At 46.6% G+C, this 14,888-nt stretch overlaps 2 long non-coding RNA genes across 2 annotated transcripts; both read right to left on the bottom strand.

Moving 5' to 3' along the window:
* Positions 1-1,007: 1,007 nt before the first annotated feature.
* LOC123367195 lies at positions 1,008-8,715 on the bottom strand. Its single transcript, XR_006578349.1, has 4 exons — positions 8,592-8,715; positions 5,304-5,378; positions 4,096-4,183; positions 1,008-1,322 (listed from the first exon to the last, which is right to left on the bottom strand). It is a non-coding gene; the product is annotated as an uncharacterized LOC123367195 (long non-coding RNA).
* A 1,272-nt stretch (positions 8,716-9,987) lies between these two features.
* On the bottom strand, positions 9,988-12,756 carry LOC123367406. The gene is made up of 3 exons (XR_006578448.1): positions 12,622-12,756; positions 12,261-12,334; positions 9,988-10,428 (listed from the first exon to the last, which is right to left on the bottom strand). It is a non-coding gene; the product is annotated as an uncharacterized LOC123367406 (long non-coding RNA).
* Between the last annotated feature and the right edge of the window lie 2,132 nt (positions 12,757-14,888).

The following is a 14,888-nucleotide window of genomic DNA, read 5'->3' as shown; positions in this document are numbered from 1 at the left end:
AACAAAAGGTTCCCACCATATGTTAAGCTATATCAGGTGGGGTGTGACATCATCTGGGGGCCTCGGTCCCCACACAAGAGAACTCCTGAAAGCACCTGAGGAACAAAGACTGAACTGAGGGAAATGCTGTTCTCAGAGTAAAAGGATTTCTAGCCTGTGTATGGAAACTTGGTGGACTGCTTGTATCATCAACCAGGGTGAGAAATTGCTAATTCATATCTAACCCACCTAGTTTTTTAGGCTTGATTGCGGTTTTTGTTTATTTGCTAGGTAATCTGTTTTAATCTGTTTGCTGTCACTTATAATCCCTTAAAAATCTATCTTTCTGTAGTTAATAAACTTGTTTTTTTGCTTTATCTAAACCAGTGTGCCTTCAAAGTGAAGTGTCGGGGGGAAATCTCAGCTTGGTTAACAAAGGCTGTTGCGTAGTCCTCTCCACACTGAGGGAGGGGAAAACCGGGTAATAAATTCATACTGGTCCAGGTTTGATCAGGGCAGGATGGTACAACGCTGGGGAGCTGGGGGTATCTTGGCTGTAGTCTCTCTATTGTTGGTTCATGTAGTGGCTAGTCAGCCTGCATGTAACTGCAGTTGGGTGTATTCCTGCCTGTGCGAATGCTGGTGGGAGTGTAAGACTGGGAGTGGGTCTGCAGCTTGTCACAGCACCACAGTGTGAGAGGAAGCCCAGGCTGGTAGGTCAGAGGGCTCAGTGGTACCCCAGTTCCAGGAAGCACCCCAAGGGAAACCCATCACACACAGCATGAGAGCAAAGGCCCCAGATTGCTTTAAACTGGCCTTGAAGAAAACAGAAGCACCTGATTGCAGGAAAACTCACTCTGAGACCATGTCTACACCTACTAGCTAGGCTGAGCTGGGATCAGTAGATTATTAAAGAAATGCTTCCTGAAAACTGATTTGAATTTCCACATTGTAACAGAGTCTTTATAGCAAAAGAAAGAAGAGAAAAGCATGCAGTGCACATCCGTGTAAGGATTCATATGGTTTTATTATAGAGGTGTGATTTAGCACCAGTTTGTTTTTCGTGCAAGTAGAAGGGTGCAGATTCATCTTAATTTTAATTAAGATAATTTAACTTAGTTTCCAAAATGCAAGAAGAACGGTGCAGTTCATCACCAGGCTGAGGTCTCAGGTCAGCTCTCCAGCTGTCAGAGTCATTGACACGTTCTAATCCCTCTCTCTGCAGCATTTCATTGTGTGGTGATAGCAGGTGGCAATCTCAATTTCATTGTAATAGCAGCTGTCAAACCGGCACACCCCATCTCTGTTTCCGCAGCTGACAGCATCACGATTCACACCTTTGCCTGCACACAGAGCAGATTCAGCAAAGAACAGAGCAGAGCAGAGCAGAGCAGATTGATTTGTCAGCATCTATTCTGGGTTTACTCCTAGTTTGTAAACATAAGAACATAAGAAAGGCCGTACCTGGTCAGACCAAAGGTCCATCTAGCCCAGTATCCTGTCTACCGACAGTGGCCAATGCCAGGTTCCCCAGAGGGAGTGGACCTAATAGGCAATGATCAAGTGCATCCGACGAAGTGGGTGTTCACCCACAAAAGCTCATGCTCCAATATGTCTGTTAGTCTATAAGGTGCCACAGGACTCTTTGCTGCTTTTACAGATCCAGACTAACATGGCTACCCCTCTGATAATGATCAAGTGATCTCTCTCCTGCCATCCATCTCCATCCTCTGACAAACAGAGGCTAGGGACACCATTCCTTACCCATCCTGGCTAATAGCCATTAATGGACTTAACCACCATGAATTTATCCAGTTCTCTTTTAAATGCTGTTATAGTTCTAGTCTTCACAACCTCCTCAGGCAAGGAGTTCCACAAGTTGACTGCACACTGCATGAAGAAGAACTTCATTTTATTTGTTTTAAACCTGCTGCCTATTAATTTCATTTGGTGACCCCTAGTTCTTGTATTATGGGAATAAGTAAATAGCTTTTCCTTATCCACATTCTCCACATCACTCATGATTTTATATACCTCTATCATATTCCCCCTTAGTCTCCTCTTTTCCAAGCTGAAAAGTCCTAGCCTCTTTAATCTCTCCTCATATGGGACCCGTTCCAAACCCCTAATCATTTTAGTTGCCCTTTTCTCAACCTTTTCTAGTGCCAGTATATCTTTTTTGAGACCACATCTGTATGCAGTATTTGAGATGTGGGCGTACCATCTATTTATATAAGGGCAATAATATATTCTCAGTCTTATTCTCTATCCCCTTTTTAATGATTCCTAACATCCTGTTTGCTTTTTTGACTGCCTCTGCACACTGCGTGGACATCTTCAGAGAACTGTCCACGATGACTCCAAGATCTTTTTCCTGACTTGTAGCTAAATTAGCCCCCATCATATTGTATGTATAGTTGGGGTTATTTCTTCCAATGTGCATTACTTTAGTAGGCACTTTAGTACTTCCAATGTGCAACATTAGTATGGTTGTAAATCTTGAGCAGCATAACAATCATATCTCTGGAGTGGATCTGTGGGCAACTGTGTTTACAAAGAGTTTGAAGGTGTGATAGAGTAAAGACAGGTTTACCCGTGGACGGGCCCTGAACCGACACTGTGGCCCATTGTCCATTTCTTTCATCTCTTTCTGTAATTAAGACCTTAAATGTCTAAAGTTCTTGTAAAGCATCAAGATACACAAAGAAGAAGCCAGGTAAACAGAGAAATAGAAGAATACATCTGAGACATTTATAAAGTAAAGCAAAATGTTTGCAATTTTTAAAAACTGTCTGAGAGCCCAGATCAGAAATGATGAAAAGTGGAGACCCAAATATTACAAAAACACAAGATGTGAAAATCAGGACCTTTCTCACTTACTAGCAGCATCCCAGGTAACTAATATATGTAAATTTATACCCCACCCATCACGTAAGTATCTTAGGGGCAGATTTTTAAGGTGTTCAGGCACCTAAAGATGCAGATAGGAGTCTAGGAGAATTTCCAAAAACATCTGGCAACCTAATTCCCATTGAAAGGAAAGAGAGTAGGCATGTAGGCACTTTGGAAAAATCTAGCTAGGCTCCTATCTGCATCTTTAGGCAACAGAACACCTTTAAAAGTCTGGCGTTTAGTGCCTTATAAAATTCATTAATCTATGTCAGTGGTTTCGGACCACATTTTTGCTTCTCTCTGTCTGTAGAGAAACAGGTCAGAACTTCATTTCTCTCTTCTTGGCCTTCTCTTCTTGCTCTTCCTTTTAGAGTTTCTGATTCCACATCCCTCCAGTCACAGCTGATTATGACACTGCAAACACCTAAACTAGCCTACATCATTAGTGGTAGGAGAAACAGAAGGATGGGCTGGAGTATGTGTGAAAATATTTATAACATTAATTTTTTTCTTCCCTCTACATAATTATGACAATCTCCAATCCCTATGCCCTTACCAACCACTAAAAATCCAAAGCAGAGCAAACACAAACTAAATATTCTTTAGAAATTGCCAAAATGTTTCTGAATAATCATTTTCCGTTCTTTATCTTGTCAAGCAGGGAGAAAAGAATTACTTCAGGGAAAATGTCATTGTTACCAGTTACCAGCCATCTACTGCAGAGAATATTACTAAATTGCAGCTACCAAAAATGTCCTCCAGCTCAAAGACAAACTAATGAAGCATGTGAAAAAAATCCTGATAGCAATCGACTATTCCACAAGGTTTCATAATCTATAAACTGTCTGATCCAACAGAAACAGGCCTTGCTAATCAAAAGCCATTTTCAAGGTTATGCAAGCCACAAGCAGCACCTGAATGACTGCACATTCAGCAAGGCCGTCAGATTAGAGGTCAGTGTTTGACAGCGTCAAAAACACTCTGGGATTATGAGTGTTGTGTGCAAATATAAATAGAATATTTGTTGACACCCACATGGATTGAAACTGCTGTGTGGCTCTAACATTTGTCTAATCAGCACTAACCCACTTTGGCTCTTTGTCCCCCTCTAGTGGCTCCACTCCTGCTCCAAGCTCATAGAATTGCCTCTTTAGCTCTGGCAGTAGAGACTCATGCTTTCCTGCAAATAGCCCATCCATGAGCATTGTTGCATTTACATCTTACCTGGAGCGGCCAGGGCAATCCAAAGGAGAGCAGCAAACAGACGGTAAAAGAACCTCATAGCTGAAGGTCAGCTGGGATCTTAGAGTAACTGGAAGGCACAGATGTGGAGACAGAGTGATATTAAGGTAAAGTAGAGTTGCCCAGTACAGCCCATGTGTGACCCTAAGAGTATCCCTGTGCTAGAAGGCAAGGGGCCCCCTGGCATCTAGCAGTGAGTTTCAGCTGGCCTGACCGACTCAGTGTACCCCAGCTCGCTCTTGTTATAATCTGTATCTCTGAGATGTCGTGTAATATGTCATTGGCAAGCTAATAACTCATTGATCATTAATATTCTTGCAGGATGTATGTACAGTCAACCATAAAGGATTATTCAGAGGTGCTGAAATTATGTGACTAAAGTGTGTTTAAACCAGGCATGTCGGGGGAGTTGATAAACAGGTTGTCTCCAGACACAGGAAGGAGGCCAACACCTGAAACCGGGCATGGCCAGATTCAGTGGGCTATTCATACATACAATGGTTGCAGGAAGAGATCATTTGCATTGCAAAAATCACCAGCAGGGTGGAAAAGAGAGCCTGGAGTCTACACCAGACTACATGGTGTCCACAGGCAGCGGGGAAAAGGAGCTTTATCTGGGGATATGTTCACATTTTCCATGGCTGGCAAAGGAAGATTGGTGAGCAAACTCCCTTGAACAAAGATGGTAGCTTGTTAACTTAGGTCTTAGGCAGTCGAAAGCATATTTTTACTTTAGCTGGTTTGTAACCCTTTCCATTTGCATCTCTTATACTTGAATGACCTTGTTTTACATTTTATCTAAACCAACCCAGTGCTTTGATTGAACTGAAACGATTGGTAACTCCAGACAAGATAACCAGCTGCTGTTTCTGTCTCTTTAGGAGCAGCCAACGTGACAACTGCTGTAAGTGTGAGAACACAGTGCACCGCAGGGAGCCAGTCTGGGGGGAATTCAGGACTGGGAGTTGTTGGGGTCACTCTGCAAATGGTAACTGGGCAGTGGAAGCCAGGCTGTGACTTGCATGGTTGTCTGAGGGCTGTTGGTGTCTGTGCTGTGAGCCACAGAAGAAGAGCATTTAAGGTACCCAAGCTGCAGAGTGGGCAGTGACACAACCTCTTACTGGTCTGGGTTGAACCCCAAAATGTCACACCAGGATCTGAGGGCCTAAGAAATCACGAACTTCATTTACCTGGCCAGCACCTTGTTAACGATGCTCGGAACCTGTTGCTGCTCACACCAGATACATCCGACGCATTCATAGCTGCTGTCATAGACAAGAAGAAAATCCTCTCTTATGATTGGCTCAAATCAGTCACGTGCTAAGCCTGGAATTTTCCCATTGTTTATTTCCTCAGAGGTCAACAATACTGAATTCTGGAGCACGGTTAGGGTGACCAGATGTCCCAATTTTATAGGGACAGTCCCGATTTTTGGGTCTTTTTCTTATATAGGCTCCTATTACCCCCAACCCCCGTCCCGATTTTTCACACTTGCTGTCTGGTCACCCTAAGCAAGGTTAGCCAATGCTGTTGTCTGTGTCCAAGGATAAATCCTTTTTGCTGACTGTCATCTGCAGCCAATCAGGATTTATCCTTTTACATATGCAATTTTTAACCAATCATTCAGCACACGGCTGTCAAGACTCTGGCAGGGCATTCCCTTCTGGCCACCCACCTGACCCCTCTGACAGTGAGCCAAGCCTCCGGCTCTCTGGATCGCTGGGTGTTTGAAGTTCACTGGGTCTCAGCGGGCCGCAGCACTGTGTCCTCCCTGGGCCGCTCTGGTATGTTTCCTGGGCCCTGACTCTCAGCCTGCTACTCCTCCCTGGAAATGCCCACCTGCCTTAGCCCCCCAGAACCAACGTTGACCCCTGAGATACCCCAGTTACTTAAACATGTCGCTTTCCCAGAACTCCTCCCCAAAAGCAGCAAAGAGTCCTGTGGCACCTTATAGACTAACAGCCGTCCTGGAGCATGAGCTTTGGTGGGTGAATACCCACTTCGTCAGATTCATCGTGGGTATTCACCCACGAAAGCTCATGCTCCAATATGTCTGTTAGTCTATAAGGTGCCACAGGACTCTTTGCTGTTTTTACAGATCCAGACTAACACGGCTACCCCTCTGATACTTGTCCCCAAAAGCTGTGAAGCTTCTGGTTTACAGTCTAACTTCAGCCAGAGACATGCAGTAGTTGTGAAGCATTTCACACACACAGGGAGACATTTTGCATACAGTCCAACACCTTACTCCTCTTTTACTCAATCATGTAAAGCACAGGAGAGGATACACCATACAAAACAATAAACCGTCCCAAACCACAATGTCCCTCACTAGTTCCCCCTTTCCTTGTGTCGCCAGCAGGGACCATCTGTCTCCAGAAAGGCCGGCTTCATGCTGGCTTTTACATGCTGGGTTTTTTCTCCCTTATGGACTGGAGAAAATGGCCCATTAGCAGAGCATTTTCTGCCCTTTCTAAACCTTCAGTCCGTTGTCAGATAAGTCCCTGGTTCAGCCTCCGGCCAGGCAACTTCCCTCATGCTAAACCAGTTCTTCTGGGCAGAGACTAGTCTTTTGTCTGCAGTGACTAGATTTCCAGTGTTTGGATACCTAAAGCCACCTTCCCTTTGTCAACAACCTTATATCTCTATGTATTGGGACTTCAGCCCAACAGGGAGGCAGAGGACAACGGATAAGGCTACCAAGAAGCATGTTCAAAATTGAGTTTGCAATTTGATAAAGATACCTACATATCGCCTCACACAGAATTAATAAATTATACAGCCAGATTCCCAGAGCGTCACCGCAATATAAACAGCTCCTTCCCGATTGGTTCATCTGAGGCAAATACTATTTATTTTTCTGGACATCTAACTTCTTGTCCTTTAGAAAATATTAGTTCTAAAGAAAAACTGATACACTTAAGAAATTCCTGGGCAAGCTGGAGAGGTTTCCAGATACTTCTGATGAAACTTTTCAGAGTATGGAATAATCCACCAGCTGCCTTTTGTTTCAATGAACATTACGTTTTTGATTCTTGGTCTTGGTTTACATTAATCTTTCTGGACAATAAATGTTGGCGTTTATCTCAAGTGAAGTCAGAGGGTCAAGTCTTCAGCTGGTGTATCTTGCCATAGCTCCATTTAAGCCAATTCTCAGATGGTGTAAATTGGTGGAACCCCATTGACTTCAGCTGAGCTATGACGATATACAGCAGCTGAGGCTCTGGCTCAGTATCCGTGTATTCTGGACAAGAGCTCACCTCTTCGTAGTTAAGGTTACAACCAGCTTCATTAAAACCACTGTATTTTCTCAGCAACCTTATTGCTTTAATTTGAAAATTGTTTGGCTGACATATTTACCCTGACGGAAAAGGAGGGCAGTTATCAAACTATTTTTGAGTTGCAGAGCATTACAAAACCACCCTGATCTGAAATGCTGACTCTTATTTGAAGATGGTTTGTCTCTCTCTAGTTCAGGCTGAGCTGCTCAGCAAGCCCATATGTTGGTTCTAACTGAAGGACATAAGCTTGTCGCTGAGCAAAAGTTATTCATTGTTTTTATGCATTGTATATTATTGAGGCCAAGTCTTGTTTCCATTTATTTGAATGGGAGTTATGGACAGAGTGGCTGATAGGTGTTTTAGTGACTGATTTCAGTGTGGGCATGTTGTGTACAGGAAAAAAGCTGTATTAAAATTGTCAGCAACCACTTCAAATGCTCAGGGAGTTCCTGGTTCTGCTCACACGCTTGGGGACTCTCTAGGGAAGCGTTTGATCATAGCCAGTCTGCAGCCAGTCAGCCTAGAGTAAAGTAGGCTGAGTTGTGCCTCTCTGACTTAGGGAGCAGCCTGCTTTGTCTCTCTCTTTGTTTTGGTGGATTTGTTCTGAATACCTTGCCACCTTCTTCCAGAAGGTTTATCTAACTTCTATGTTTGTACGTCATGAAACATAACAGTGCAGAACTCGGTACTCCCAGTGTGGGTTCATATGGTCTTCTGTGGCAGATTAAAAAGAACATAATGGTTCTTCTATAGCTTGAAACTAACAGTGATTTTCCTTAGCTTAAATGAGAGTGGCCTTGTAATAGGATGCACACACCTCTTGTGAGCACCCCCTTGGCAGAGTGCATGCCTGCACACTCTCTCTCTCTCTGATTGTCCCTCCTCTGGGATAGAGCAGCACTCCAGGGCTTCCTCCCTGGAGACAACATCTTCATGCTCTTGTGGCTTCCTGGCTACAGCTCTCCAGCTGGGCCACTATAGTTCAGTTCCCTCCCTCTGGGGTGTCTCACTATCCAGGCCACTTCCCCCAGTGGCTAATGGGGGTGGGGGAAAGACCCAGACCTGCCCACTACTCAAGGTCCCAGCCCAGGGACTTTGTAGATAGCAGCTGTCTGCTGTGTCCCTTTACCTAAGGCACATTGCTGCTCTAATTCCCGGGGCCACTTTCCCACAGCCCTGTGCTGTCTTCACCCTTACCTCAGGGCCTTGTCCTGATGGAGTCCCCACAACTAGCTCAGGGCTCCTTCTCACTTTCTCCAGCTTCTGGCAGCACTGCCCTGTCCAGGGTGCTGTAGCTCCATCAGCCAGCCACATTCCTACAACTCCAGCAAGGAACTGAACTCCCTCTGGCCCTGCAGCTCTTCTTATAGAGGCTGCTGGGCCCTGATTGGCTGTGTCCCACACAGCCACTCTAGGCAGCTTGGAGGACCCTCTCCACTGCCCTTTTTTGGGGTGGGGTGTGGCAGGGCCACAAGGCCACCAGCATGGGGCCTCAGAGGGTCTGGTATACCCCATCACAGGCCTGTCTTTTTTGGAGCAGGAAGGCTAGCGGAGATGAACAACAGGGAACAAGTTGAAATCTGAGATTCCTGGCGCAAGAGAGGGGCTGCAGACCAGAAAGAGGGATGGAGTGACAGTGTTCAACAGCATGAAGGGGTGACAATCTCGCAGACTTAATCCCCGGAGCAGCCAGGAGGAGGCACCAGACTAGAAGTGAGTGGAGAACGCTGTCACACACACATGAAATGGATTATAAACTGGCTAACTAAGGTCTCAAAATATAATTACAAATGGGTAATTGGAGGGTGTGTTTCCAGGGGGGGTCCCTCAGCAATTGGTTCTTGGCCCTACTCAACATTTTATCAATGACATGGAAGAAAACATAAAATCATCACTGGATTGCTTAGCAAACTGGGTGCAAGCCAAGCAACGCATGTTTGGGGTGTTTTGGCAAAAGAGCAAAAACTACAAGTGACAAATGAACTATTTCAGCCAAAAACACAAGATTTTTAGTTTTTTCAATGAACCCTTGCCTCCCGCCCCCCCCCCCAACGAATATTTCCTATGGGAATTCCCATTTTGAGAGAGAGGCATTTTCCACCCAAAATAAAACAGGCTCTGAGACCCCCCCACCCTGCTGGGTTTTCAGAATGTCAGCTCCAGCCCGAGTGGAAATGTCTACACTGCTCTTTGTAGCCCCATAGAGTGAGCCCCATGAGCCCAAGTCAGCTGACCTGGGCTCTGCGGTTTGCTGGCATAGGGTGGGGGGAGGGGGGATTGCAGTATACACATACCTCTCTAGCTCAGGTCCCCATCTGTACAATGGGCGTAACAGCACGCCCTGCCTCAGGGGGGTGTCATTTTAAAATAAATATATTGACATGTGAAGCGCTCAGATACTATGGTAATGGGGGACAGATAAGTAAATAAGATAGAGAGAGAGATAGATTAGATAGCAATTTGCATACTTGGTTATCCCCCCACTTCAACTTCCAACCAGATCACGACCAGAGATGGCAGCAACTCAAAAAGTCCAGATTTGGGTTTCTGATTGAAGAGATTTTATACAGCACATTATACATATGAGGCCATTTGCAAAATACATATTTGGATCCAGATTCAGGTGCCACAGACTCCTAAATTTCATGGGGAGCCAGAATTTGGGACTACAGTATCTATATGATGACAACAGTAGCAGAGGAAAATATAGGACACGATCATGGCCACGAGTTTTGTTTGAAATTAAAGGAAGAAGAAGGAGCAATAGGTTGTATCTAACAGAGAACAGCAATTATTCCTCTTGATGCCACCAGCCCTTCTGTTACACGTTCTTCTCCCTACAGACTCCAAATCTTCACTCTTTCTTAGCTCTCAGGTCTGCCGGCTCTTTATTTCTTCCTTCTGCAGCAGAACCGTCTACGAAAGGTACACATCCCAATTTGCCTCTCGTTCAGAAAGCAGAAAGCTTTCCTGCACCTGCCATGCTTCCCCTTGCAAGCCAATGAGTCTATCAGATGTAAAAGGATCCCATCTCCTGCAGAGAGAAGAGGTTTGTTTTTATTCACGGGCGCGAGGTGATGGGAGTTGGGATGATTGGCCAACAGCTGTCCAATAGGGAACATCTTCCCCATGAATGTTGGCAAGATTAAGAAGTCAGTGATTCTGCATGAAGACGTCAGTGTAGTTACTGAGTGGGGAAATGGCCACTTGGAGGAAAAATGTGGATGTGAATTTCTCAGGCTCCCCAGCTGCTGACTTGGAGAGCTGCCAGACCTCTGAATCCCTGTGGAGCCCCAATCAAAGTCAACGGACTTTGGATGAGTGCAGGGTCTGCCTAGATCCAGTTGCAGGATAGGGGCCTAGGCTAAGACAGAACAGGTGATTGTAGCAGGCAGCAGAGAGGAAATGGAGAGGGCAGAAGGGGAACACAAGGTTGCATAGATCAGTTACATGCAAAGTTAGCAACATCTCAACTTTTCTAAGTGGACTAAATAGGGTGCATCTACAATACCACCAAGAGGCTTGAAATCAGCGCAGAATTGCTGAAAGGAGGAATGAACCGTGAGATCCACAGGTCTAAGGCCTGGGCTACACACAGATTTGTACTGGCTTGGCTAAAGGCATGATTTCGAGTCACTTTCTTAACCTGAGGCAACTTTGTATCAGTTTAATCCTGGTTTACATCAGTTTAGTTTGTACCTTTGCTTTCACAGGGGCAAGCTCAGCCAATATAGCCAGCGTGAAACCAGGATAAGTGTGTCCACACAGAATGTTTATCCAAACTGGCCTTTGCATCTATTCAAGTTAAACCAGTGCAACTTCTGTGTGTGAACAAACCCCCAGTGACTTCATTCGAAGCCTATCTCCAGAGTAATTCAAATTAAATTACATAGAGCAGGTCGTTTATTTAAGAGCAATGCAGAGAGTGAGCTACTGCACTGAGTATCCTCAGTTAGTTAATTCATACAGGACACACTACATATTTCAGGTAATATCAATCATTTTCATTACAGCAGCACTTACAGCCTTAGCCAACGTTGGTGACTAGAGAAGGGACTTCTGTGGGCTGCTCGACTCCAGGCAGCCTGGGTAGTTCAGCCACCACGAGAGGCAGCTCCCCGGGGAACTTGGGAGCTGGCTGCCCAGAGAGCCAGGGAATCCAGAGAGGCAGCTGCTTGGGGAGTCACAGAGCCTGGAAGCCCACGCTCCCTGCCAGGTGGGCTGCCAAGGAGCTGAGGAGTCCGGGGAACTCCATGCCAACCCACCAGGCGGAAAGCCGGAAAGCTGGGAAGACCAGGGAGCCTGGCAGCTCTCCCAGTCAGCAACTGGGCAGCCTGGGAGTCCAGCAGCCAGCCAGGCACACAGCCTGAGAAGAGTGGATCCCCTGCTCACAAGCTGATTGTCTGGCAGAAAACCAAACAGGAAATTGTCAGAAGTTTTGACAAAATCGACGTGATCTTGCGGAACGTTTTGGTTCTGTCGCAGCAGCATTTTCCAGTGGGACGCTCCATCAGAAAACGACCGCCCATTTCTACTTGCAATCCCTGCCAGCATTTCCCTGGTCATTAACACGGCCTGGGGAGATGGGAGAAGTGGCAAGAGCACTGGGCTGGGAGCCAGCATGCATCCCAGCCATGTCCTGCGGTGTAGCCTTTGCACAAGCCCTGTCATCTCCCTCTGCGGTCTCAGTTCCCCCGCTCTGTAAAAAGGGGAATCCTTTGTCAAGCACTTTGAGATTTGTGGAGGAAAAGTGCTACATGGGACAGACCCAGAATCAGAGCATAGACTCTCATCGACTTCAATGCACCTAATAGCTAAGCACTACTCCCATGTTGGCTTAATCATCCACCAATGTTTATAGCCCACCTAGAGCTGCCAGTAGCAGCAGCAAGAAAACAGGAAAGAGGCCATGCAGGATGCTCATGGCTGGTTGGTATCTCCTGTATGGGGAGAGAAGACAAGATGGTTAATAAAGTTTCTTAAAGGTGGGATTTTTGAAAGTGGCTTTCACTAGAATTTGTGCTTCTAAATCCCGTAAGCACCTTTGAAAATATCGCTACTAATGATTAACATAGAGGGCTAGGTCCTGCTCCCGTCAAATTAAATGGCAAAGCTCCCCTTGACTTTAATGGGAGCAGGATCGGGACCAGAGTCCATGTTCATTAGAGTTGCCTGGTAGAGATCATGATATCAAGGGAAGAGTATAACTGAGTTAATCTCTGATTACCTTGGTGGACACTGCACAAAACCCCTTAATGTCTCTCTGACCTCTGCTCATACTATAAGCCTGCCACTTATTCAGCACCTATTGTTATGTATAAGAAGGAAACCTGCCTCACGATTGGCTGAAAACAATCATGTGACATGTCAAGACCTTTCTTTGCTCCACCTCAATGGGCGCTGGCTAATGATCATGTCTGCCCAACACCGCCTCCTAGCTGGCTGCTCTGCCGGCCTTCCCAGAACTCCTGCTCCAGCTAACTGGAGTCATTTCAAATAAAAAGTTACATGTCAGAAATGTCTGGCCACAGTGGCGGTAACAGTGAAGGAAATAAGAGACTATGGAACAATGCACAGGGCCAGCATCACGGAGCTAGGTCAGTTTGCAGCTGAGGCTACGGGGCCAGATTTTTAAAGGTATTTAGACACCTAAGGATGCAGCTAGATATTTACTGGGGTTCTGAAAAGTGCTGACATACCTAACTCCCTCTGAAGTCAAGGGGCTTTAGGCACATAGGCACTTTTGACTTCACAATATGTTGACTTCATAATTCAATTAATGTCCAGATTCATTGTCCCTCCAGGCCCATCATTATTTTGCTGGTGTCACTAATGATTTTTCAGATCAAACCCAGCTGGTAAATAACCGCTTATTATTCGTGGACTTTCCAGTGTGGGTGAAATTTTCTTTCTGTGGTGGGAAGCTCACGAGATAACATGTGGAAGGGTTATCATGCATACAGAGTATTCTGGTGCCTCAAATGTTCCTGGCACAGAGCTCTTTGTGTGGTCCTTCTTGGGAGAACTTTGTGTGGGTTCTTTACTGGCACAAAGAGATGCAGGCAGAGGAGCAGGTGATGACGTTAGGACCATCCTGCAGTGTTGAAGGAGGGGACCCTGCAGAAGCAGCCTTGTCCCCAGTCTGGCAACACTTCACGCAGATGGAGTGGCCAGGCTATCCAGCCACAGCCTAGGATGCCTCTAGAAAAGGTTCAGAAAAGGGCAACTAAAATGATTAGGGGTTTGGAGAGGGTCCCATACGAGGAAAGTTTAAAGAGGCTAGGACTCTTCAGCTTGGAAAAGAGGAGACTAAGGGGGGATATGATAGAGGTATATAAAATCATGAGTGATGTTGAGAAAGTGGATAAGGAAAAGTTATTTACTTATTCCCATAATACGAGAACTAGGGGTCACCAAATGAAATTAATAGGCAGCAGGTTTAAAACAAATAAAAGGAAGTTCTTCTTCACGCAGCGCACAGTCAACTTGTGGAACTCCTTACCTGAGGAGGTTGTGAAGGCTAGGACTATAACAATGTTTAAAAGGGGACTGGATAAATTCATGGTGGCTAAGTCCATAAATGGCTATTAGCCAGGATGGGTAAGAATGGTGTCCCTAGCCTCTGTTCCTCAGAGGATGGAGATGGATGGCAGGAGAGAGATCACTTGATCATTGCCTGTTAGGTTCACTCCCTCTGGGGCACCTGGCATTGGCCACTGTCGGTAGACAGATACTGGGCTAGATGGACCTTTGGTCTGACCCGGTACAGCCTTTCTTATGTTCTTATGCCTCCTGGTGCCCAGGGGTCGGGGTCGGGGGAAGAATTCCCAGGAAACAGTCCAGTGGAATTGCCTTACCAGGTGGCATAAGTACCTCTATGCCACATTGCATCACCAGGGTACACATCTGCCACTGCCACCTGCCAGGGTGCCTGGTACTGATTGCACACAACCTTGGTAAATGGCATTGCTGGGGGCAGGGGCGGCTCTAGGTATTTTGCCGCCCCAAGCACGGCAGGCAGGCTGCCTTCGGCGGCTTGCCTGCGGGAGGTCCCCGGTCCCGCGGATTCAGCGGCACGCCTGCGGGAGGTCCCCAGTCCCGCGGATTCGGCGGCATGCCTGCGGGAGGTCTGCTGAAGCCGCGGGACCAGCGGACCCTCCGCAGGCATGCCGCCGAAGGCAACCTGCCTGCCACCCTCGCGGCGACCGGCAGAGCGCCCCCCGTGGCTTGCCGCCCCAGGCACGCGCTTGGCGTGCTGGTGCCTGGAGCCGCCCCTGGCCGGGGGGGTTGGGACCAGCAAGGGTATCATAGGAGAAGTGGGAAAGTAGGTCTGGGGGCAGGAGGACCAGCCTGCTGAGTCTGACCATTGTGCGTTGGAAGCAAAGACAGTCCCCCTGCACTAGGCAGATGCCCTCACAGTAGGTATTTGTGGAAGGCAGGATGCTGGATAAAGGCCTCAAGCTGCCCAGGAGGCAGTTGTGCGCAACCAGGGGC

This window comes from Mauremys mutica, chromosome 3 (genome assembly GCF_020497125.1).
Source record: "Mauremys mutica isolate MM-2020 ecotype Southern chromosome 3, ASM2049712v1, whole genome shotgun sequence".
Taxonomy (NCBI): Eukaryota; Metazoa; Chordata; order Testudines; family Geoemydidae; genus Mauremys; species Mauremys mutica.
The sequence above is the reverse complement of the archived record's forward strand: the minus strand, read 5'-3'. Positions and strand labels throughout refer to the sequence as shown.